At 44.0% G+C, this 26,217-nt stretch overlaps 1 protein-coding gene and 1 non-coding gene across 2 annotated transcripts in view; one reads left to right on the plus strand and one right to left on the minus strand.

The window, feature by feature from the left end:
* LOC124622783 (LIM domain-containing protein ajuba-like) overlaps positions 1-26,217 on the plus strand; it is an 853,017-nt gene that overhangs the window by 425,879 nt on the left and 400,921 nt on the right. The gene's annotated exons all lie outside the window — the stretch shown is intronic.
* Trnas-cga lies at positions 17,450-17,524 on the minus strand. Its single transcript has one exon. It is a non-coding gene; the product is annotated as a tRNA-Ser (tRNA).

The raw sequence follows: 26,217 nt of genomic DNA on the forward strand, positions 1-26,217 counted from the left end.
GCGACATAATTTACATCATTCAAATCAGGCGCAAATGCAAGTTGGGTTACCTATCTTAAGGAGTATGAAATACACCCCTCTGTTATACGCCAGCCGGCCGCGGTGGTCTCGCGGTTCTAGGCGCGCAGTCCGGAACCGTGCGACTGCTACGGTCGCAGGTTCGAATACTGCCTCGGGCATGGATGTATGTGATGTCCTTAGGTTAGTTAGGTTTAAGTAGTTCTAAGTTCTAGGGGACTGATGACCACAGCAGTTGAGTCCCATAGTGCTCAGAGCCATTTGAACCATTTTTGTTATACGCCTCAGGAGGGCTGAGAAAGCATAAGCACCTTTTCCTGCTTCGGATAGTGTTCAAATTTCGTCGAATGCTTTTGAACTGACCCTTGTGGTTACACAATGCACACCAGAGCACTGCGCTCCATAGGGGCACGCGATCATGTTGCATGGAGTTCTTAGCCCACGATTTCCTTACAGAACAGTCAGTGTCAAAGAACGTCAAGAACGCCGTCCTGTTGTTGCTCATCGCCCTGTGAACGGGCGTTTTCGACCAAACAATATCTGCTAATCGACGCCGCAAGGGAAAAGTTGGTTTAATTGTACCTCTTTAGGCTGCTCCCTGAGGTCTTTTCATGGCGATGCTGAGTCGCGGTGTGTCTGAAAAGTTTTCCTCGGCCGCACATCAGAAAAACCGAGTGATTTCACTGCTGGGCGTCACGGTTCTTACCTCCATCGCAGAGGTGTCAAAAGAAGGGGTGAATTGTGGGTAAGAGGGACTGCGATGACCTTCCCACCTTCCCATCGTGTGACAAGCCCACGGCCACATTGGGCAGACTAGTGCCAATGTGACATTAGTCCAGCTTACACCTCACATTAATTTCCGAGATCTGGCCTTTTGTCGCACGTGTTGGTACCTTGCTGTTTGAAGCGCCGCAGCGTCCAAAGGTGACGCCGCAGGGTGCCACGCTTTGGTAGAATTACAAAGGAAGGTTGTAGGCACCGTGGAGCCGAGTTTCAAACTTGCACGTCTCAAGGGAAAATAATTACGGGGTATCCAAGACTTGATCCTTTAATCGTGTTGCATACTGCATTTTCCGATCCAGTTTTACTTTGTCCCCACCTCACAGTGTATAACGGAGGGTACTTACAGGATCACCGTCTGCCCACCCCTTCTTTCCCCCATCCGCGAACAGCGCGTAGGGACAATGAGTATCGCAAAATCACAGAATTAGCTGTCACTTCTCCGATTTTCTTGTTGTGGTCATTTCGTGAGACTATGTTACTCCACTCTTCCCGGAACGTACTCTCCTGGAATTTGAATAGCATATCTCTCTGTGATTTGCAACTCCTCTCTTCTAGCTTCTGCCACTGGCGTTCCTGCAACATTTCTGTAACGCTCTCGCGCCGAATAATCGATCCTGTGACGAAACGCGCAGCTCTTCGATCCAACTTCCAACTTCTCCATTTGCACTATTAATCTAATTTGATAAGGTTAACAGACCGATGATCAACAGTGAAGAATCGGTGGAACAGGTGTTTTGCGAGCCACTTCCTTCTTGAATGAGTTACATTGCCTTAACGTTCTTCCTACGAATCTCAGCTTGCCTTTTAATTTTCCTTTGTTTTATGCTGTCATTCTACTTCAGGCCTCTCCTACGTATACTAAGGCAGTTACTGTTTTCATTAGCTTGTACTCAATAATATAATAGAACCACAGTGATATTCTTCCCCAATTTACGCGCAATACGTTACATTTATTTACGACAACCGTCAACTGCCAGTCGCTGCACCAATAATCCATCTTCTGCAGGTCTTCCAGAAATTCGATGAAGTATTCTGCCCTACTTCCCTTACTCTAAGAATTGTGTTTCTAAGAGGCCGCTGTCTTCAGAAATGGTCACTGCATCTGAGACGCTGCGGTTAGGTATATACCTAGCGGGAAATTCCATCGGTGGTTAACTAAGTGATTTCATGGCTTCAGACAGTAGTCGACGAACAGAGAAGGGCAGCGGATTTATTTTCTCCACGATGGAGAACTTGGGGACCTCTCCATGTGGAGAGGGCACGACGGTACTCTAAATCAAATGCGCCGGCATCTAGTAGAAATTACAATTCATCATATTCATCATATTCATCATCATCATCATCATCATCATCATCATCGTCATCATCCTTGTTCTTGTTACAGCCATACGGAATATCTGCAACAACAAGATAGCGAAACATCTTGGAATCAAAATTATATTAATAGTATGCAGAGACGATTTAGGATGGCGAAGGGCTCACAGCTGTGAGAAATTGTTGGGCTCGTATTTAACGATACGCAACCATACTTTCTTTAACATATTATTTTACTTACGCTCACCATGCGAAAATAACGTTTAGTAGAAATTTATTTCACTAACATAGGCATAGTCATGGGTGACTGGAATTCCAAAGTAGGAAAAGGGAGAGAAGGAAACATAGTAGGTGAATATGGATTGGAGGGAAGAAATGAAAGAGGAAGCCGCCTGGTAGAATTTTGCGCAGAGCATAACTTAATCATAGCTAACACTTGGTTTAAGAATCATGAAAGAAGGTTGTATACATGGAAGAACCCTGGAGATACTAAAAGGTATGAGATAGATTATATAATGGTAAGACAGAGATTTAGGAACCAGGTTTTAAATTGTAAGACTTTTCCAGTGGCAGATGTGGACTCTGACCACAATCTATTGGTTATGAACTGTAGATTAAAACCCAAGAAACTGCAAAAAGGTGGGAATTTAAGGAGATGGGACCTGGATAAGCTGACTAAACCAAAGGTTGTACAGAGATTCAGGGAGAGCATAAGGGAACAATTGGCAGCAGTGGGGGAAAAAGTACAGAAGAAAAAGAATGGGTAGCTCTGAAGGATGAAATAGTGAAGGCAGCAGAGGATCAAATAGGTAAAAAGACGAGGGCTAGTAGAAACCATTGGGTAACAGAAGAAATATTGAATTTATTTGATGAAAGAAGAAAATATAAAAAATGCAGTAAATGAAGCAGGCAAAAAGGAATACAAATGTGTCAAAAATGATATCGACAGAAAGTGCAAAATGGCTAAGCAGGGATGGCTAGAGGACAAATGTAAGGATGTAGAGGCTTATCTCACTAGGGTAAAATGGATAATGCCTACAGGAAAATTAAAGAGACCTTTGGAGAAGAGGGAACCACTTGCATGAACATCAAGAGCTTTGATGGAAACCCAGTTCTAAGCAAAGAAGGGAAAGCAGAAAGGTGGAAGGAGTATATAGAGGGTCTATACAAGGGCAATGTACTTGAGGACAATATTATGGAAATGGAAGAGGATGTAGATGAAGAAGAAATGAGAGATATGATACTGCGTGAAGAGTTTGACAGAGCACTGAAAGACCTGAGTCGAAACAAGGCCCTGGGAGTAGACAATATTCCATTAGAACTACTAATAGCCCTGGGAGAGGCAGCCCTGACGAAACTCTACCATCTGGTGAGCAAGATGTATGAGACAGGCGAAATACCCTCAGACTTCAAGAAGAATATAATAATTCCGATCCCAAAGAAAGTAGGTGTTGACAGATGTGAAAATTACCGAACTATCAGTTTAATAAGCCACAGCTGCAAAATACTAACGCGAATTCTTTACAGACGAATGGAAAAACTGATAGAAGCCGACATCGGGGAAGATCAGTTTGGATTCCGTAGAGATACTGGAACACGTGAGGCAATACTGACCCTACAACTTATCTTAGAAGAAGGATTAAGGAAAGACAAACCTACGTTTCTAGCATTTGCAGACTTAGAGAAAGCTTTTGACAATGTTGATTGGAATACTCTCTTTCAAATTGTGAAGGTGGCAGGGGTAAAATACAGGGAGCGAAAGGCTGTTTACAATTTATACAGAAAGCAGATGGCAGTTACAAGAGTCGAGGGGTATGAAAGGGAAGCAATGGTTGGCCTATCCCCGACGTTATTCAATCTGTATATTGAGCATGCTAAAAAGGAAACAAAAGAAAAGTTCGGAGTAGTTATTAAAATCCATGGAGAAGAAATAAAAACTTTGAGGTTCGCCGGTGACATTGTAATTCTGTCACAGACAGCAAAGGGCTTGGAAGAGCAGTTGAACGGAATGGACAGTGTCTTGAAAGGAGGATATAAGATGAACATCAACAAAAGCAAAACGAGGATAATGGAATGTAGTCGAATTAAGTTGGGTGATGCTGAGGGAATTAGATTAGGAAATGAGACACTTAAAGTATTAAAGGAGTTTTTCTATTTGGGGAGCAAAATAACTGATGATGGTCGAAGTAGAGAGGATATAAAATGTAGACTGGCAATGGAAAGGAAAGTGTTTCTGAAAAAGAAGTTTTTAACATCGAGTATAGATTGAAGTGTCAGGAAGTCGTTTCTGAAAGTATTTGTATGGACTGTAGTCATGTATGGAAGTGAAACATGGACGATAAATAGTTTGGACAAGAAGAGAATAGAAGCTTTCGAAATGTGATGCTACAGAAGAATGCTGAAGATTAGATGGGTAGATCACATAACTAATGAGGACGTATTGAATAGAATTGGGGAGAAGAGGAGCTTGTGGCACAACTTGACTAGAAGAAGGGATCGGTTGGTAGGACATGTTCTGAGACATCGGGGGATCACCAATTTAGTATTGGAGGGCAGCGTGGAGGGTAAAAATCGTTGAGGGAGACCAAGAGATGAATACACTAAGCAGATACAGAAGGATGTAGGCTGCAGTAGGTACTGGGAGATGAAGAAGCTTGCACAGAATAGAGTAGCATGGAGAGCTGCTTCGAACCAGTCTCACGGCTGAAGACCACAACAACAACAACAACAACAACAGGCACTGACTGAGGCTGTTCACCTTGATTTTTGGAGTATCATCTCAGAAGCATAATCAGTATTAGTCGAGACACTGAAACTACCTATCGCCGTTGATTATTTATTACCTCTGCCTATACAGCAAGGAAATACCATAAAACTGAAATTCAATTTTTATACCACAATCTACTTAGGCCGCACATACAAGCAAACAGACCAAGTGGGCAGGCTGTTTTTATCCCTGCTTTCACTGAGTGCGAAGAGAAAGGAACCATCGTTCCAGGTTATCACCATCGCTCGAACTACCGCCAAGCACAAATGACAGTACACCTGTGCACATGGTTTCCAGATTGATTTTAAATTACTAGCTTAACGACCGTAGTCTGTATGGTCTGCACAGATTTTTTTTCTTCTTAGTGAAAGAAATTTTTGTGTTGTTAGCTTCCAAATGTACTTCAGACCAAAAAGTGATGCTGGTAACTGGAGTCCGAGTTTTCTTTTTAATTATGCCTTTTGTGTTCTTGTGGTGATATTTCAATAGAAACTTTCATCCTCTAACACACATTTCTTTATATATACCCGACAAGTGAAATACCAGTTTTCATAGATCTAGCTTTAAATTTTTTGGTGTCTCGAAATAGTTTATTAAAAATTTTGATTCTCTATTTCACATTCTTAGGGTCTGAATTTCCAAAAACAGTGAAACACGTATCTTTTTTATTCCTGATCGAGAAGTCAAATACAGAGTTTATAGATGCAGCTTTAAAAATGCTTTAGAAGTTCTTTAATAATGAATTACTTTAAAAAAATTTTCACTCACTATTTTATCCCCTTGATCGCTGAATTTCCATAAATGGTCAAACATGTATTTCTTTATTTTTGACCGGGAAATCAAACATCAATTTTCAATGGTCTAGCTTCAGAATTGCCTTAAGTAGTGACATGTTTCCAAAAAGTCTTTCACTTCCTATGTCACCTCCCCTAGGAGTGGAATTTCGAACAATCCCCTCCTAAAGGAGAACTTACAGTATACGATCCAAACTCTCTACATTTTTCTAGTTTCTGTCCTTAGCGCTTTCGGCAGTGAGTCAGTCTGTCGCTGTTTCACCCCCTTAGGGACTGAATTTACGAAAACAATTAAACGTATTTCTTTCACTTCTAATCGAGAAGCCAAACGACAACTTTAATAGACTTAGGTTTAAAAATGCTTTCACAATGAAATATTTTCATAAAATATTTCACCCACTATTTTACCCCATTAGTGGTTCATTTGCAAAAACACTGAAACATGTATGTACACAACTGGCCATTAAAATTGCTACACCAAAAAGAAATGCAGATGATAAACGGGTATTCGTTGGACAAATCTATTATACTAGAACTGACAAGTGATTACATTTTCACGCAATTTGGGTGCATAGATCCTGAGAAATCAGTACCCAAAACAACCACCTCTGACCGTAATAACGGCCTCGATACACCGGGGCATTGAGTCAAACAGAGCTTGGATGGCGTGTACAGGTACAGCTGCCCATGCAGCTTCAACATGATACCAAAGTTCATCAAGAGTAGTGACTGGCGTAGTGTGACGAGCCAGTTGCTCGGCTACCATTGACCAGACGTTTTCATTTGGTGAGAGATTTGGAGAATGTGCTGGCCAGGGCAGCAGTCGAACATTTTCTGTATCCAGAAAGTCCCCTTCCGGGCCTGCAACATGCGGTCGTGAATTTTCCTGCTGAAATGTAGGGTTTCGCAGGGATCGAATGAAGGGTAGAGCCACGGGTCGTAACACATCTGAAATGTAACGTCCACTGTTCAAAGTGCCGTCAATGCGAACAAGAGGTAACCGAGACGTGTTACCAGTGGCACCCCATACCATCACGCCGAGTGATACGCCAGTATGGCGATGACGAATACACGCTTACAATGTGCTTTCACCGCGATGTCGCCGGCCGGAGTGGCCGAGCGGTTAAAGGCGCTACAGTCTGGAACCGCACGACCGCTACGGTCGCAGGTTCGAATCCTGCCTCGGGCATGGATGTGTGCGATGTCCTTAGGTTAGTTAGGTTTAAGTAGTTCTAAGTTCTAGGGGACTTATGACCACAGCAGTTGAGTCCCATAGTGCTCAGAGCCACTTGAACCATTTTTTTTCACCGCGATGTCGCCAAACACGGATGCGACCATCATTATGCTGTAAACAGATCCTGGATTCATCAGAAAAAGCGACGTTTTGCCATTCGTGCATCCAGGTTCGTCGTTGAGTACACCATCGCAGGCGCTCCTGCCTGTGATGCAGCGTCAAGGGTAGCAGCCATGGTCTCTGAGCTGATAGTCTATGCTGCTGCAAACGTCGTCGAACTGTTCGTGCAGATGGTTGTTGTCTTGCAAACGTCCCCATCTGTTGACTCAGGGATCGAGACGTGGCTGCACAATCCGGCGTTCCGTATTAACCTCCTGAATCCACCGATTCCATATTCTGGTAACAGTCATTTGATCTCCACCAACGCGAGTAGCAATGTCGCGATTCCATAAACCACAATCGCGATAGGCTACAATCCGACCTTTATCAAAGTCGGAATCGTAATGGTACACATTTATCCTCCTTACACGAGGCACCACAACAACGTTTCACCAGGCAACGCCCGTCAACTGCAGTTTGTGTATGAGAAATCGGTTGGAAACTTTCCTCATGTCAGCACGTTGTAGGTGTCGCCACCGGCGCCAACCTTGTGTGAATGCTCTGAAAAGCTAATCATTTGCATGTCACAGCATCTTCATCCTGTCGGTTAAATTTCGCGTCTGTAGCACGTCATCTTCGTGGTGTAGCAATTTTAGTGGCCAGTAGTGTATTTTTATTTGTAACCGAGAGGTCAAATACCATGTAACCCCCCCCCCCCCTCCCCTCCCAGTTTCGCACCGAACTATATTATTCGCATACGCTGTAGGTGAAGTTATATTTTAATTGTTTTAGCATAATATATATCTTTCCTCCTTGTCATGAGACTGATTGTTGTTCACTTCCGTTATTGTGAAAACTACTAAATGATAACATCTTCTTTCTTAAATTCTGGAATTTATTAATTAAATCACTCAATTTATAAACATTTATGAACATGAAACACTGTGTGACATTCTGCCACTAATATCCGGCCTCGCTACCGAGCAACCTCTCTCTCTAGACTCTCACACCCGACTTCCACCCACGGACTACAACACTCGACTACTCCTCACCCACTCGCACATTGTTGACTGCACTGCAGTCTTTGCTTAAACCATGTATGATCTCTGCATAGTGCATAATCGATACTACGTAAGGGTACTGTACCATTACAACCAGTTTTCATAGATATAGCTTTAAAAATATTTTAGTAGTTCTTTAATAATTATTTATTCTCAAAGTTTTGCCCACTGTTTCGCCTCCCATAAGGTTTCAATTTCTAAAAAAGCTGAAGCACGTGTTTATTTCTAACTGAAAACTAGATACCAATTTTTAGTAGGTCTGGCTTCAAAATTGGCTTAATAGTGACATATTTTCAAAAAATATTTCATCTTCTGTTACACTCCCTTAGAGATCGAATTACGAAAAATCCCTTCTTATGCTACGCGTACAGTGTAAAATCAACACTCTCTCCAAATTTCAAGTTTCTGTCCTTAGCGGTTGGGACTGGGTAATGATAAGTCAGTCAGTCGCAACATTTCCTTTTATGTACAGAGTGTACACGTTATCTGTTGTGGAGAAACCTTAAGCACTTCATAATGGGATTACGCGTCCCGAAACGTGTTTTGGTAAGTAGCTCATAGTTCCTCAGGCGCAACATTTTCAATACGAAATTATTGGAGCTTGCGTTGGAAAGTAAGATGCATAGTATCATGAACTTGTGAAGTTTGGACTTTAGGCCAGAAAAACATTTCGCGTCACACCTTTAATTCCATGTGGCATACTAAAACTTCACGACACATCGACTGGGATGCCTCAAAAAATGGTTCAAATGGCTCTGAGCACTATGGGACTTAACTTCTGAGGTCATCAGTCCCCTAGAACTAATTAAACCTAACTAACCTAAGGACATCACACACATCTATGCCCGAGGCAGGAGTCGAACCTCCGACCGTAGCGGTTGCACAGTTCCAGACTGAAGCGTCTAGAACCGCTCGGCCACAGCGGCCAGTGTGTGTGTTTTCAGTGTGGGTTGTTTAATTTGGCAGTTACCACTTCTTTATGCCGTAGATGCTCCGACATAAGACTACGTATAGCGAAGTCTCCACTTTGATATTTGTTTATATATTGGCGTTAGCAGATGTGATATTCCATTTTGTGTTCAGTATCTGATGATGGTTGTATGCCACGAAATCCATTACACTATATAATGGGAAACGTTGTGGGAAACAATCTAGAAAAGTTCTTGCCCAATTTACTTCAATATTTTTCATGATGGGTGGACGTTATGTGTGTGTGTGTGTGTGTGTGTGTGTGTGTGTGTGTGTGTGTGTGTGTGTGTGTGCGTGTGTGAAATGATTAGCATATAAACCATTTCGGCTCGCGGGTTCAAGGTCAACATAAATATTGCGGTGCAACACCACCTATCGGTAAACTGTGTGTGGATCTCGTTGTCGCTGTAAACGGAAGGTAATGGATCAGTGTGATTTGAGTAGAGATGCAGGATGCCTCGCAGATGTATGCGCGAACTGTACCATCAAATCAGTCAAAGGGCGCATTATTGACATGAGGGAATACGATGCGGCCACCCGTAAAATTGCTGCTCTCGTGGGACAGTGTTTGGGCAGTGCAAAGGTATGTACCAAATGCTTCACAGATGGTTATAGAACACGACGAAAAGGGGTCAGGTCTCACCACAGAGAGAACCGGCCGAGAAGACCGACATTTCATCCGAATGACAGTGCAGCACAGATCTGCGTCCTCCTCGGCTCTGGTGCAAGAATGGAACACTGTAACACATCGTACAGCACCAGGAGTGACAGTCCGTCGCCGTTTATTACCCCATGTGTTACGTACACGTCCTCCACCTGGACCTACTTGTGACGAATGTGCAGGAACATGGTAGACGACAAAGGTGTGTGGAACGACTTCACTGGGGACAGGAACGGCATCAGACAGGGTTTCGGACGAATCCAGGTTCCGTTTGGTTGAAAAAAACAAGGCGCATCGTGGTTCGCCGCAGACAGGGGAAGCGGCATCACAGTGACTGCATTCACACAAGATATACGGCGCTAACTCAAGGGCTTATTATGTGGTGTGCTAACGGGTACAACCAGAAATTGCAGCTGGTGCTTGTCCAGGGCACTGTGAGCAGTGTGGCCTACGTGAATGACATTGGGCGACCTGGAGCCATACCCTTTCTGCACAATACCCCAAAACCCATTTTTCAGCAAGAGAATGCACGACCACGTGTTGTTGCACGAGCACATGCCTTCTTCGCGACACAGGATATCAGCCTTTTACCCTGGCCCGCCAAATCACCAGACTTGTCGAAAATGTGCTGTGACCAAATACCGACCACCACAGATGAACTTTGGAAACAGCATGGATGGCTTTACCACAGGACGACACTCGTGCCTTACACGCATCGATGCCATCACGCATGGAAAAAGTTGTCAGGGCCCATGGCGGACCCTGTGCCTACTAGGCAACAGGACACTTGCTGAACTGAGATGACTGAAATGCAAATCATTTATGTAGAACACACCAAGGTATATGTCCTGTGAATATGAACGTCCTGTCACTTGTCCTGTTTTTTCTGAAAATGAATATATGTAATACAACTAGGTGCTGTTGTCTTTCTTCCTCGCAATCGGTTGTAACAGAAAACAGGAAAGTTGTATTTAGGGCTTATTGGTTTATGATTGGAATACTACTACGGATTCTGAATTGTCTGAAACTTTGTAATCCTACCCATAAAAGATTAAAACTATGTGAAATCCTGACATTCAAGCTAGTATCCTCACAGATCGAAGCAAACAAGCAAGCACGATTAGGGTTTAACGTATTGACGACAATGAGGTGATTAGAGATGGAGCACAAACGTGGAATAATGTTTCTAGGATGGGGAAGAAATCGGCGGTGCCCTTTCAAAGGAAACAACCCGAAATTTTCTTGGAGCGGTTTAGGTAAATCACGGAAAACCTAAATCAAGATTGTGAGACGTGAATTTGAACCATTGTCCTTCCGAATGAGAGTCCAGCGTGCTAACCACTGCGTCACCTCGCGCGCTTCACAGATACAGGAGCTGGAGAGATCTCTCATACCGCATATACCAATGATCCCCATGCTATTTGTTCGTGCATTTCAAGCATGTTCAATTCCGAATTAATGCTTCGTTCGCAATAACAGTAAACTAATCTCAAGGTGAGGGAGAGAACAGATGGACAGGGACGGGTGGGGGAGGAAATGGACATAGAGAACGAAAGAAGGAGATTAGGAGAGGGATGAGGGGGAAGAAGAGGCGAAGATGGATAGAAAGGAGTGAGGTTGTCATGGACCGAGAGGGGGCAAAAGGAGACTAGGACGCGCATCCATTTCCCATACATATTTAGCGATTTCGAAGCATTGTCAGACTCGCTACCATAATGTAATTTAAACTGAAATAGACGGAAAATGCAATAGAGAGAAAACCCACCCATTCCCCGTTCTCGACGTATGCCATTCATCCGGCACACTCCTCCGTTAGCGCTATCAGTAACACATCGCAGCACTGAGACAAAGCCATTTGATTGAGGAGTGGGGGCGCAGCCACACTAGTCACTGAGCGTGTAACGTTGCCTTCCAATTAGGTGCAAAACTCGTACCATGAATGAATGCCTTGAGCTTACATTCTTCGACAGTTGGGCTGGATGAACTGACACAACGTTGGACTCTAGATTTACTGTTTGTGGTCATGGTGGGGATACATAATACATTGTTAACTTACTTAGCCATTGAAGCACAGGGTGTTTGAAAATAAATATACAGGTTTTAAGGCTTTGTAGCATTTATTACATTCCACTTATAAATAATACATTAAATTAAAGAACAACACAAAAGTTTAGTCTGTGTGTCAGTGAGCGAAGGGAGGATTACGGATCGACCGAGAGTGACTGAAGAACGCGATGAACGAATGAGAATCTTTCACACATAGCACTGAGAAATCAGTTCGAAAGACTAGTGTAGAATAAGCAATTCCAGTGAGTCTGTGCGGTGACTTTTTAAGGAGATGCTTACAACTACGCTCTTATCGCTTGCAGAATCCTACAGCGTGCTAACTTTGCAGACGAAATGTTGCTACCCGACGATGGGGATTTTCTTGATCACGTCGTCGTCACCGATGAATCGACGTTTCGTCTAAGTGGAAATGAGAACATACGTAATGTCCACATCTGAGGGTCAGGGACTCCCCACGACATGGCACAGTTGCAACGAGACTCCCTTAAAGTGGAAGTTTTTTCTGCATATCCCGGCGGCAAGCTTGAGGCTTTTCTTTTTCCGTGGAGCAACTTACTCTAACTGGTGTTTCTCATCTTGGCGCTCCAGAATTATAGCTGTTTCCTCAGATGGAAGAAGTTGAATTCCAGAACTTTATGTGGCAGCAAGATAGTAACTCAGTACGCAGTTGGTTGAATTGACATTGTTCCCGACCGCTGGAGTGGCCGCAAGGGAGTGGATGGCAGAACTTGTTCTGCATGGCTTCCACGTTCACACACGATCTGACATCATCCGGTTTTTGCTTTTGGAGGTTATGTGAATCTGCCACCGCTACCAGCTGATTTACTAAACTTTAGAAAAGGCATTGTTGCAACAATTTCTCCAAACGTACTGACCAAGGTCTGAGATGGACTCGTCTATGTGTGACGAATGATATTTGCATTGAAAACTTGGAAGAAAAACTGTTTCAGCTGCTCTTTCCTTCGATGTATGATTTGTAATTGTATATTGAATGTAAAAAATGCTACAGAACCTTAAAACCCCTATATTGATTTTGAGACACGCTGTATTTTCTTTCATTTTCACGAGACATACTGAAAGCCAGGTAAACTTGTTTTAGATGCCATTGTGTTGTTGACTGAAGACTGATTTTATGGTATCATGCATCGATACCACCCTAGGGGCGTCATAAAGTTGGCAGGGGAAGTGCTACTCAGACGTCGCGGCCTATGACTCCACCGTTCGTGCTTTAGTACAGAGAGCCTCGTCCTTGTCGCTTATGTATTAGCTGGACTCTGTTTCTTGCTGCATTGTCTGCAAAGTGTCTTCGTACGCTTGGAAAAAGCCACCAGTTAAGTAAGGCTTTTGGTTACTGTATTTGCTTGTTGCCTCATCATTTATGCTTCTGTCCAGCTTTCCTACGACGACGACGACGACGACGACTGCTGCCCCACTCTGTAGCCCACATCTCCGTACCGTTGTGTACAAAGTCATACACAACATGTTTGATGCAGCTCTACCCGCTAGCCTACCCCGCGCAGCCCTCTTCATGCCTCCATAAATGCTACAACCTACATCCATTTGTACCATTTTTACTGTACTTGAGTCTTGGTATTCCTCTACAGTTCTAATGGTCAGTCTATCAGTTCTTTTTTAAAAAATCAAATGGCTCTGAGCACTATGGGACTTAATTTCTGAGGTCATCACTCCCCTAGAACTTAGAACTACTTAAACCTAACTAACCTACGGATATCACACACATCCACGCCCGAGGCAGGATTCGAACCTGCAACCGTAGCGGTTGCGCGGTTCCAAACTGTAGCGCTTACAAACGCTCGGCCACCCCGGCCGGCAGTTGTTTTTCAACTCCCGATTAGGTGTGCGGCGTGTATCTGACTTACGGAGAGGGCATAGGAATAAGTGCCAAAATATTGTCTACCCAGAAAATCCACGGAGATAATGCCATAGTTTCTGCTATAAAATGAACCAGCTGTCACTTGGAAACGCCAAACATAAAAATCTATCAAAATCCTGTTGTTGCATCAGTTGAAGAATGAAAAATAGTAAAAGTTCATAGGAAAAAAAACACTCTAAAATATCCCTTGTGCTTTTGTGTTGGCACGCAGATTTTATAGCACGGAACGGAACGCCTACAAAAGGTCCAGTGCACCCTTGAACGTATGTAACCAAAATTATTTGTAGTAGTAACTAAAATTATGTGTAGTCCCTACTCAGTGTGACTGTTTAAAACCGAAGAACGTCACAGAAAAAAGTTGACGGCATGGTTCAAACCACAGTTTCGTTATAAGTGTCCACTAGGTGGATCTCTCCAGAAACAGGATTCAAAACCCGCCGCAAAATTTTCGAAGTAATTTCACAGCACGTCGCTGCTGTAAACTTTGTAATTTTCCGAGGATAAGAGTATCGAGCTACATGGACCCTGCGTAGCTTCACTGTCTCCCAGTTCCTGTGCCATTATTATTATTATTATTATTATTATTATTATCACTATTGGGGACTGGAGCTGCAGTAGTACATGTGATGCCACTTTTAATTTTGTTAGATCATAATCAGTAAATTTACTCACACCGTCACTTCACACACTCAAATAATTTTCATACCAGTTGTCATATTACAATTGTTATTTTCTTAGGCAATCATTATGTAACAGATACTGTATGTGTGAAACCCTCGCCCGATGTAAGAGAGCGCCTGATGTCCCTAAGAAGATCAGGGTGAAAAATTAAATAAATAAGACAAATAAATAAATTTCTGCGCCTTGTGGATGTAACGGTAGAAATCCTGTGCAGAATGATTGTTGATTTGTACGCTAGGACGTACACCTAATGAAGCATTCAGTCGCTTCCCGCAACACAACTCTGGCATATTCCAACTCCCTGTAACTTTTCTTCAGTGCAGTAACTTCGAGGGTTGGAACTTTAATAGTGGCAACTATTTATTTACAGCTCGTACAAAATAGATACGTGCTTGAAAGTTTTACTGACCAAAAACTAGTCACCAGCATTGTGTATAACCCTTTGCCAGCGATGTGGAAGTCGTGGGATACTCTTAGCACTATTAAAGTTCCAACCATCGTATAAAGTTGTGCCCATACGAACTTTTGTAACTGATAAAAGTTCGAAGAAAATAATTTTTAATTGCATGCACCAAAGTTGCTTTTTATTAATTGACTGACAATTTTCACATGCCGCTTGTTCGGATCTGGCATGTATATGATGTGGACAGGTCTATTTACGTTATCACACTTTTGACGTAGCTCAGATCTGTGTTAGAATATGTCACAATTGTACATAGTTATAGCTTACCGTAATATGTGAGTGTATGAGTATACGATATAAACGTCTTAATTGTCGTACCTTCAGTATCCAGCATGATCTGATCCACATGACAACGATATTTCAGATATAATGGAGAATTTATTCTCATTTGAGTTCGCTATGTGTCGCGCTGGCTTATTTTTCATCAGTGCTATACTAAAGTTGATCAAAATTTGTCTAGCTTATTTTTCAAAGATATCGTAGTAAATTTGATCAAACTTTATGTAACTGACCATAATTGCTATGAAAAATAAGCCAGCATGACATGAAATGAATTTGATCAAAATCTGTCAGATTGAGGTTAACAACTACGAAAAATAACCCAACATGGCACACAATGAACTGCAACGAGAGCAAATATTATATATGAAATATCGATGTCGCATGGTTCAGATTATGCTGGGTAATGAAGATCTGTGCTACGTCTAATGTGCTTTGACATAAACAGAACTGTCCACACCAAATATATCTAAAATACAAAATAAATGGGTTGTGAAAATGGTCGAACTGAAAAGATTAATATGATAAAATTTTGTTTTCCCAAGTATAGGAAATCCTTTAGAAATTACTGTTCCCGGCGCTATAGATGTAGGTATGTCAAGATTGACGCATCTGACTCATCTGATATGCCTTTCTGAACGATGTTAATAATTTTGACCGCCTACGAAAACTGATACCAAATAACCTACAACGATGTGATCAAAAATGGAAACAAGTACGGATAGCTCAAAACCTACTACTCCGATTACAAAACGACACTGACTACATCAATATAATGTCTAGATAGAGCCTCATACCGAATTTGGTGTTCGTAACTGTGCTCTGGAGTAGAGCTTAGTTTCAAAGAAATACCATCGAACTAAAACGCAAGTGCCATTACTCACAAGGGCACGAAACTTCGGCTCCTGAGATATCTGTACCATTTCAAGGTAACCTGACAATCAAAATGATAGGTCGTCATCCCAGAAAGCAATTTCAGTAATAGGAAAATATTTAGCAGTAATCTAGTGTCGTGAGTGACGGCTCGCTGGCTCGGATGCGGTGGCCGGACACACGGTACTAGAAACAGTGGCCAGATGGACCTCGTATTCCGACGATTGTAACATCGCATCCGAACGCGAGGACAGCACGTGGAACGATTGTACAGTGAACTGTAACGTGAACCGTGCTGAAACAGTATTCTGCTTCGTGTTAAAGTTGGCCGTGAATGAAATGCGAGTTGTGGCCGAGCAGTTCTAGGCACTACAGTCGGGAACCGCGCTGCTGCTACGGTCCCAGGTTAGAATCCTGCGTCGGGCATGGATGTGTGTGATGTCCTTAGGTTGGTTAGGTTTAAGTAGTTCTAAGTCTAGGGGACTAAGTCCCATAGTGCTCAGGGCCATTTGAACCAATGAAATGCGATCACTGTTAGATGGGGACTTCAGCGAAACGTTTGATTTCAAATTTTGCACTAACTAGGAAAAAATTTTGTACTGAAGTCAGCGGCGGCTCGTAAAAACAGGTTGGCAGTTACCGCGCAAAAGGCTATTTTGCGGACCCGTGTTTACTAGAATGTGTTTGCTTCTGTTGTCGTATCCTTGCACCAGTTTTCGCGGCTTATTGTGAAAGACCCGGTAGAGGTTTAGCGCGAACGTCCATGGTGAAGCGGCAAGTGGGACGTCTGCGGTGAGACGTGCCTCTCGGTGCTGGTGAAGCCGTTGCGAGGGCGGCAGGGCTGCAGCCCCCCCCCCCCCCCTTTCCACCCCCCCCCCCCCCTCCCCGTCCCTCACTGCAGCCCTCCACGCCGGCAGTAGCTTACCTGTTGCGCCTGCTGCCCCTCGCCAGCTCTTGGCTGTGCCACGGCCGCACGGGTCGCCCTCCCACCGTCACGACGTCCCGCCAAGTGCTGCCACACCACCTTCTCTTCTCTCTCTCTCTCTCTCTCTCTCTCTCTCTCTCTCTGCACTCTCATCATCCTAAGTTTTCCAATGGGCCACACACGTGCGCCGGATCGCAGCAGTCCGTCGCCTGTTCGCGCGACCTGACCGGTAGATCGCTGGCCGGTGGGCGATTCGCAGCTACTGATCGCGGAGCGCAAGCAGTCAAATAAATAGAATGCGACGAACCGGCTGTGCGTGGTGGTATAACTGACTCTCCGCGATTCGTTTTCTGAAATGCAGAGCGTGGTTGTGTAGTTTCCTTCCTTGTCTCTAAGTCGACGTGGAGTAAGCGCTGTATGCGAGAGACCATAAACTACTCTAAAAAGTGAAATGGAATACGCAGTTTCCGCTTGCACTGAGGAATAATCCATATATATTCGAGAATGATATTTTCACTCTGCAGCGGAGTGTGCGCTGATATGAAACTTCCTGGCAGATTAAAACTGTGCGCCGGACCGAGACTCGAACTCGGGACCTTTGCCTTTCGCGGGCAAGTGCTCTACCAACTGAGCTACCCAAGCACGACTCACGCTTCGTCCTCACAGCAGGAGAACTTCTGTAAAGTTCGGAAGGTAGGAGACGACGTACTGGCAGAAGCTGTGAGGAAGCTCAGTTGGTAGAGCACTTGCGCGCGAAAGGCAAAGCTCCCGAGTTCGAGTCTCGGCCCGGCACACAGTTTTAATCTGCCAGAAAGTTTCATCCATACATATTATCGAAATCTGTGTGTGTGTGTGTGTGTGTGTGTGTGTGTGTGTGTGTGTGTGTGTGCGTGCGTGTGCGAGAGAGTGTGCGTAAGTAAGTATGTATGTTCCGCATCTCCTCCTAAACAACTGTACCGATTTTAACAAAAGTTGGTACACATATACCTTAGTGTCAGGCGACAGTCGTTTTGGGGGTAAGAATCATCTTTCCTTGAAAGGCGTGGAAGCATAATCTGCGACGCGTGAATTCTCAGACTTTATCCATCCAGTATCTGTCAATGAGAACACTTATCGAACTGCAACAAACTTCACACGTCATTTCGAACCTTTACGAAAGTTTCTCTCTGTGATAACCGCTAGAAAACGATGAAAGGAAAAAGTTTATCGCTTACTGCTTTTCCGCTGTTCATGTAGTAAATGTACCGCCTGACACATGATGTTACGATGTATCTCTTTACTACTAACTGCATTCGTCACAAGTCTTACAGACAGTATCCACATGTGCCACTCGATGTAAGTACAAACTTCTGTCATTTTGCGGCTCATATTTCATGAGATATGACGTCAGCCGGCCGAAGTGGCCGCGCGGTTCTGGCGCTGTAGTCTGGAACCGCGAGATCGCCACGGTCGCAGGTTCGAATCCTGCCTCGGGCGTGGATGTGTGTGATGTCCTTAGTTAGGTTTAAGTAGTTCTAAGTTCTAGGGGACTAATGACCTCAGCAGTTGAGTCCCATAGTGCTCAGAGCCATTTAGATATGACGTCATAAACAATTAAATGCTTGAAAAACTTCCGCTCCGTCCATCACGTTTATATTTGTTACGTCTTTACTACTAATACTAATTGCAATAAATTTCGCAGACAGTATCTGCACATGTCGCTGAGTGTACCTTCAGTACTGTGTCATCGTACGGCTCATAGACCAGGCGGTACGCCTTGAGAAACATCACGCACGAGGCCAGACGCTGTGTGGTACAGGCGTGGTCGCACAGCTGTAAATAAATACCCGGACAAAGCCGGGTCTCTCCATTAGTACTGCTGTAAAAACATTCTTACTCTCCGACACTTCAGTGACCAGCGTTACAGTTCTTGTATTTCAGAAGTAGAAATTCGTGGGAAGTTCATTACATTAATGACAATATACCGGGGTCCTGCTGATTAATCGTGAAACAACTACATGCATCATTGAAACTTTAACTCTTACTCAGTGACGTAGTCTTCGAGTGGAACTTTTGATTTAAACGTTTAAACCGTTCCTACTCTAGAGATTTTCTCAAAACACTTGTCGTTTAACATTCTACAACTCCCCCACTCATACAATGAAAACAACAATTCTGGAAACCGCCAGTGCTGCCATTCATAACATTTCTATAGGCACATCGAAACTGCAGAGCCATTGTGTACATACCTGCAGTTAGGCTGCAACACTGATAAATGAATGAAGAATCCGTGTTTCTAAGGATTATTTGTAAAATACAGACTGCAAAAATGTACACAGTGTAATGCATCATGTAACATAGCCAACAATTCCCGCGAAAAGAAACCAAAAATCAACTGTGTCTCTAGTGAAGTGTCGAAAATATTTCGTTTCTATCTATTTGTGAAAATACCACTCAAAACATGAAACAGTCGTACAAAGAAATATACATAATATATACGTGTATGATTGCAGTGTCCATATTAAGAAAAGTGCTCCTGACGCTTTGTCTACTCTGGGTGCAGCTGCCTCGCGTGTCTACAACCCGATCTTGTAAACGTCTGTATGGGAACATCCCTTCATACCTTTGAAGACAGCTGTCGTTTTCGCCTACTGTCCTTTGCGATTCGCAGTTGAAAGCCGTCAAAAGCGCTGTCAGGTGCCAAGGAAATACTTTAGTCGACTCACTTTAGTAGTGTCTTTTATTGTACTAAAACTTCATGCATGATGCGGCATTTTTCCACTTATCTTAGTGTTTTAGACATTGTACTCCTGAACTATGTACGTTACCATGATCTAATTTTGCATGTGCATTTAGCAACTTATGTAGATACTGTCTGCGAAATGTCCTGCGAATAGAGTTTGTAACACAAAAATAATAAGTGTAAATATCATGGATGATGCGTCAGTTTTTCACGCAGCGCATTGTTTATAAAGTCGTATCTTCTTAACTACGGTAGGGAGGTGGTTCTTACGCATCGCATTGTTTATGAACTTAACTATAGTAGGTAGGTGGTTCTTATTGTTGTCTGTATAGTGTATGTAATATAATGCATGTTTTGTTTCACATAAGGTGAGTAGATACCACCTCTTGTAAGTGTAGCCGTTCATTTCCCATTGTAAATGTTGTGGCGTAGCAAGACAGCCACGCCACGGAAGTAGCCGAAAGGCACGCGTTTAGTTCACGCAGGCAAGAGATAGGTTTGTAACAGGATACGTAATGAATGCTATAAAGAAAAGTACGTAGCTTCTGGAATACTTACCTTAAATCCATCCTTGGTACATCGCTATTGACGATATAAGTGAGACTCCATAGATACATGCAATGTTACTAATGGCGCCTTGCTTGGTCGTAGCCATTGACTTAGCTGAAGGCTATTCTATCTGCTCTGCAAATGAGCAATGCTTCGTCCGTGTGCATCGCTAGCTACGTCGTCCGTACAACTGGGGCGAGTGCTAGTCAGTCTCTCGAGACCTGCCTTGTGGTGGCGCTCGGTCTGCGATCACACAGTGGCGACACGCGGGTCCGACATGTACTAATGGACCGCGGCCGATTTAAAGCTACCACCTAGCAAGTGTGGTGTCTGGCGGTGACACCACAGTAAAACCTCTCCGCACAATGGTGTTCGAAATACTGATTGAAAGCAGCTCGGTATATCGCTTTTGTATGGTTGAAATCGCCTGGCAAATCGCATCTGTATGGCGCGACCGAAGAGAGCGACGAGTTGCAGGCGATATGGCCAGCGATGTTCTGGCCAGCACAGGGCACGTGTGTCTATGATATGCCTGCATGTTACTGAGCTACTGTTTTTGCGAGAAAGACCCCCCAGATCTGTTCCGGACAGGATGTGTGGGACCAGCTCTGGTGTCAACTCCGTCCCGTTGCCAATATCCTGGATATGACGGACCAGGTACGTGTTGACAATTATTCAACTATATGAAATAAAATCGTCATAACTTCTGAACGGTTTGCGTTAGGATGTCCAAACTGCACGGTTGGCCGTAGGCCGTGATGAGAATTAGTATGGTTTGGTTTAGCGACGAAACCCACTTTCTTTTGAATGGGTTCGTCAATAATCAAAATTGGGGCATTTGGGAGACTGAGAACCTGTATTTCGTTATCGAGAAGTCTCTTGCGTGGTGTGTAGTCCAGTCACGGAATAATCGGTGCGATATACCTTGATGGCGCGGTACGTGAAGGTTTTGGAAGATGATTCCATTCCCATTATCCAAAGTGACCCTGAATTCGACAAAATGTGGTCCATGCTAGACGGAGCTCGACCGCACCGAAGCAGGAGAGAGTTCGATGTCCTGGGATACCCAGAGGCCACTGACATGTGCCTCCCTTGGCCACCATACTCTCCGGATCCGAACACTTGCGGCTCCTATTTGTGGGGCTTTATTAAAGACAAGGTGTACAGCAATAACCCCAAAACCACTGCTGAGCTGAAAACAGCCGTTGAGGAGTTCACTGACAGCATCGATGTTCCGACAGGTCAGCGGGTCGTGCAGAGTTTCGCTATTCGTTTGCGCCGCATCATCGCCAATGATGCTAGGCATATCGAACATGTCATAACCTAAATCCGAACATATGCAGCGGCGTGTACGTGCTGATTAAAGTCTGTGCACACCGTAGTTTATACATATACGAGGCGTGTTTTTTTTAAGTAAGTACCGTTTTGAAATTAAAAAAAGACGTGCTAAGATATCTCAATAATTCTATTTTTACATGAAAGCTTGTACCTTAATCTACTATTCTACATAATTTCCGTCAGTTTTGAGGCACTTGTCATAACGTTGTACCAGTTTTTGAATACCCTCCTCATAGAAGTCTGCCGCCTGACTTGTTAACCACTGCCTCACCAATGTTTTGACTTCGTCATGAAGACGCTGACAGCCCAAGTGTTTCTTCAAGTGCAGGAACAGATGGTAGTCATTGGGCGCAAGATCGTGGCTGTTCGGAGGATGATCTAGAGTTTACCATCGAAAAGATGTGATGAGATCTTTGGTCTGATTCGCCACATGCGGACGGGCATTGTCTTGCAGCAAAACGATGCCCTTGCTCAACCTGCCATGTCTTTTGTTCTGAATTGAACGGCGCAGATTGTACAATGTCTTACAGTAAGCTGCTGCATTGGCTGTCTCATTACGAGGCAGAAATTCCGCCAGCAACACTCTTTTCTGTCCCAAAATCTGTGTACACGATTTTCCGGGCAGAAATTGTTTTGCTTAAACTTCACTTTTCAGGGTGAATCTGAATGCGGCCATTCCGTTGACTGTTGCTTTGATTCTGGTGTGACGTAGGCCACCCATTTTTCATCTTGAAGAAACACCTGGGCGGTCAGCGTCTTCAAGACGATGACAAAGTCAAAACAGTGGTGATGCAGTGGTTATCAAGTCCGGCGGCAGACTTCTATGAGGAGAGTATTCAAAAATTGGTACAACGTTATGACCAGTGCCTCAATGTTGACGGAAATTATGTAGAAAAGTAGATTAAGATACAGGCTTTCATGTAAGAATAAAATTGTTGAGATAAGTTAGCACGTCTGTTTTTAATTTCGAAACGCTACTTACTTAATTAAACGCCTCGTATATATAGGGTGTTACAAAAAGCTACGGTCAAACTTTCAGGAAACATTCGTCACAAACAAATAAAGAAAAGATGTTACGTGGACATGTGTCCGGAAACGCTTAATTTCCGTGTTAGAGCTCGTTTTAGTTTCGTCAGTATGTACTGTACTTCCTCGATTCACCGCCAGTCGGCCCAATTGAAGGAAGGTAATGTTGACTTCGGTGCTTGTGTTGACATGCGACTCATTGCTCTACAGTAGTAGCATCAAGCACATCAGTACGTAGCATTAACAGGTTAGTGTTCATCACGAACGTGGTTTTGCAGTCAGTGCAATGTTTACAAATGCGGAGTTGGCAGATGCCCATTTGATGTATGGATTAGCACGGGGCAATAGCCGTGGCGCGGTACTTTTGTATCGAGACAGATTCCAAGAACGAAGGTGTCCCGACGTTCGAAGCAATTGATCGGGGTCTTAGGGAGCACGGAACATTCCAGCCTATGACTCGCGACTGGGGAAGACCTAGAACGACGAGGACACCTGCAATGGACGAGGCAATTCTTCCTTCAGTTGACGATAACCCTAATGTCAGCGTCAGAGAAGTTGCTGCTGTACAAGGTAACGCAGACCACGTCACTGTATGGAGAGTGTTACGGGACAACCAGTTGTTTCCGTACCATGTACAGCGTGTGCAGGCACTATCAGCAGCTGATTGGCCTCCACGGGTACACTTCTGCGGTTCTAGGCGCTGCAGTCCGGAATCGCGGGACTGCTACGGTCGCAGGTTCGAATCCTGCCTCGGGCATGGATGTGTGTGATGTCCTTAGGTTAGTTAGGTTTAAGTAGTTCTAAGTTCTAGGGGACTGATGACCTAAGATGTTAAGTCCCATAGTGCTCAGAGCCATTTGAACCATTTTTACACTTCTGCGAATGGTTCATCCAACAATCTGTCAATCCTCATTTCAGTGCAAATGTTCTGTTTACGGATGAGGCTTCATTCCAACGTGATCAAATCGTAAATTTTCACAATCAACATGTCTGGGCTGACGAGAATCCGCACGCAATTGTGCAATCACGTCATCAACACAGATTTTCTGTGAACTTTTGGGCAGGCATTGTTGGTGATGTCTTGATTGGTCCCCATGTTCTTCCACCTACGCTCAATGGAGCACGTTATCATGATTTCATACGGGATACTCTACCTGTGCTGCTAGAACATGTGCCTTTACAAGTACGACACAACATGCGGTTGATGCACGATGGAGCTCCTGCACTTTTCAGTCGAAGTGTTCGTACGCTTCTCAACAACAGATTCGGTGACCGATGGATTGGTAGAGGCGCACCAATTCCATGGCCTCCACGCTCTCCTGATCTCAAACCTCTTGACTTTCATTTATGGGGGCATTTGAAAGCTCTTGTCTACGCAACCCCGGTACGAAATTTAGAGACGCTTCGTGCTCGTATTGTGGACGGCTGTGATACAATACGCCATTCTCCAGGGCTGCATCAGCGCATCAGGGATTCCATGCGACGGAGAGTGGATGCATGTATCCTCGCTAACGGAGGACATTTTGAACATTTCCCGTAACAAAGTGAAGTCACGCTGGTACGTTCTGTTGCTGTGTGTTTCCATTCCATGATTAATGTGATTTGAAGAGAAGTAATAAAATGAGCTCTAACATGGAAAGTAAGCGTTTCCGGACACATGTCCACATAACATATTTTCTTTCTTTGTGTGTGCGGAATGTTTCCTGAAAATTTGGCCGTACCTTTTTGTAACATAGTTCAGTAATTGTCACCCTGTATAAGGGCTGTGCTCTGGAGAGCGTACAACTGCTGTGGGATTCCCTTCAGAACCGAATCAGTGCACGTATCCAGGCCAGACGGAGTACGGCTTCATGCTGACAAGTGCCAGGTTCTTTGTAAATTTGACTCGATATTGCAACCACTGAAACATCACACACCCTCTGAAGCTGTGAAGTTTCGTTTCCTCCTCCCCTTCTGTGTACTTTTTTTTTTTTTTTTGTCAGGCAGTGCGTTTTGTCCGATGCGGTTACACGAAACACTCCCCCCGCAGCGGAAGCCTTCGGGCCGGTTAACCGCGGATTTGATTAGCGATTGCGGGTACGGTGGCTGGCGGCGTAGTTAAGTCAGCGGAGCGGCTAGGTGCGCGCGATACGCGACACGCGTGCGACGCACCGCTGACGCTGCGGATGCCTGCCTGTGGCGGCGTCTGCTGACGAGCCGACTGGCCAGGGTCGCCTCCCACACAGCGGCCGCCGGGCAGCGGAGCGTCGTTCTGAGGCCATGCTGGCCGCGAAGGAGGCGCGCGCACCAGGTACGTCACCTGCCGCCGAGCCACCCGCTCGTGTCAGTCGACTGTCCGTGCACAGCTTGCGTTGCACGGCTAGTCTGCGAACCACACTTATCTTCTGCCTGGCAGAGGGCCCATCGAACCGCCTTCACAGTAATTCTCTGGTACATCTCTCTCGAACAGAGCGCGGAAAAAGCTAACACCTATATTACTTATAAACCGTCTTGATTGCAAAATGTTTCGGTTCCTCTAGAACCATCATGTGACGCAGCATGTGCTGTGTGCGTACGGGTTGATCCTGTAACCGAAATATCAGATCTGAAGATGGGTCTAGAGCAGGGGTCTCCAAACTACGGCCCGCGGGCCGAAACCGGCAAACCGGCCCGCGGTACCTGGGCCGAACATCCCCGGTATCCGGCCCGCCAAATATTTGAGGTGGTACCTATACTGCCAACATTTACTTTCTTAAACAGCGACTGTTGGGTTTTCAGCTGGCGTTTCAGAGACTCATACATTCCTAATCGTTCGCAACCTTTAAACTTGGAGTAATTCTGAGTGCTTAGTCTCATAATGACGTTTTGTATTGTATACTGAAGACTGATACTGCTTCATTGCAAATAATACACATTGGTTTGTTGCTTGACTCCATCACGAAATATTGACACCCCCACTACTCTTTAAAAATTCTGCATTCACTGCCAACCTTTCGTTTCTTTCCCATATTTGTATAGAACTTCACAAAAGATTGTAACCTGAAAATAAAATTGTGCTACTTAATACTAATAAAACTAGGGAGTAATCTGCCTAAACAAAATGCAATGAATTTATTTTTAAGGTACTTTAATTACTAAATTAAACACTCACAATTACACTCTAGTTCCACTAAAAAATATAATGAAAAAATACTCAAGTCTTGCTATACGTATTTTGATTTTCAGATTTTCCTTGTCTCTTCGAATTCAAACTTCGAATTGTCCCACACTTCGTCGTCTCACCTACTAGTACAGTGCATAAAACACTAAAAAAATCGTGAGACACTCGCAACATAGACACAATCACGCAACAGAACTATCAAATATATGCTCTGGCTCTGCTACTCGCTACAAGACTACATAACTAAATTTATTGTTGCGCCGCTTGAAATAACAATGCATTGACATACTCTACCTCGGTTACGTCTTTCAGTAATAGTGTTGCTAACAATGATTTTGAGATTTCGTTAACTTTGCAGGCCACTTTCGCGAAGAATGTGCGATGACATACTTTTTCGTCGGTGAAATTCGCCAGAATAAAATACGCCAGAATTTCGGTCAGGTACGTCTACCAATCAAAATTATGTAATTAAATAAAAATCGTAGTTCGTTTCAGTCCTAGCTACTCCCACAACCTTAGATTTTTGCTATTTCATCTTTGCTTTAGCCTTACATTACGGTG

Source organism: Schistocerca americana, chromosome 7 (genome assembly GCF_021461395.2).
Source record: "Schistocerca americana isolate TAMUIC-IGC-003095 chromosome 7, iqSchAmer2.1, whole genome shotgun sequence".
In the NCBI taxonomy this organism is placed as follows: Eukaryota; Metazoa; Arthropoda; class Insecta; order Orthoptera; family Acrididae; genus Schistocerca; species Schistocerca americana.